Source organism: Chrysochloris asiatica, unplaced genomic scaffold (genome assembly GCF_000296735.1).
Source record: "Chrysochloris asiatica unplaced genomic scaffold, ChrAsi1.0 scaffold00230, whole genome shotgun sequence".
In the NCBI taxonomy this organism is placed as follows: Eukaryota; Metazoa; Chordata; class Mammalia; order Afrosoricida; family Chrysochloridae; genus Chrysochloris; species Chrysochloris asiatica.
In genome coordinates this window covers 4038330-4038831 of record NW_006408748.1, presented here as the reverse complement: position 1 = coordinate 4038831, position 502 = coordinate 4038330, and the positions used below count along the sequence as shown (strand labels likewise).

The following is a 502-nucleotide window of genomic DNA, read 5'->3' as shown; positions in this document are numbered from 1 at the left end:
TTTTTATTGAGAACAATATTTTCTTTTCTTTAACCTGTCAACTTAAGAAAGATATTATTTTCAAAGGAAAAAAAAAGTTTAGATCAATGCCTTTTTAAAAATGACGTTTTATTCTGTATGTTGTTGTTGTTAAGTGCCGTCGAGTCGGTTCCGACCCCTAGCGACCCTGTACAGGGTTTATTCTGTATAAGTGATCATTATTATGAAAACATTTTTCGTATTTGTACTCTGGATAAAGCATAGTATTCTGTTTGTCTAACTAAGCAGTTGTGTCCTTGAAGGCTATTAAAGCCATTTACACATTCTTTGCAGCATTATACACACGCATTCATGTATCACAGCTACTCTTCTAGGAGTACTAACTCCACTGATCATTTATAAAAGTAGTTACACGTTAAACTTTCTATTATTTCATGTAGGAAGCCCTCGTTTCTTTTGACTGGCATTTTGTGGTGTCTCTTTTTAAATCCATGGACCCAAGCTGAACAACAATAGTGAGGAT

At 34.1% G+C, this 502-nt stretch overlaps 1 pseudogene; it reads left to right on the top strand.

Annotated features, from left to right (window-relative positions):
- Positions 1-502, top strand: part of LOC102839645 — a 131122-nt pseudogene that overhangs the window by 69262 nt on the left and 61358 nt on the right.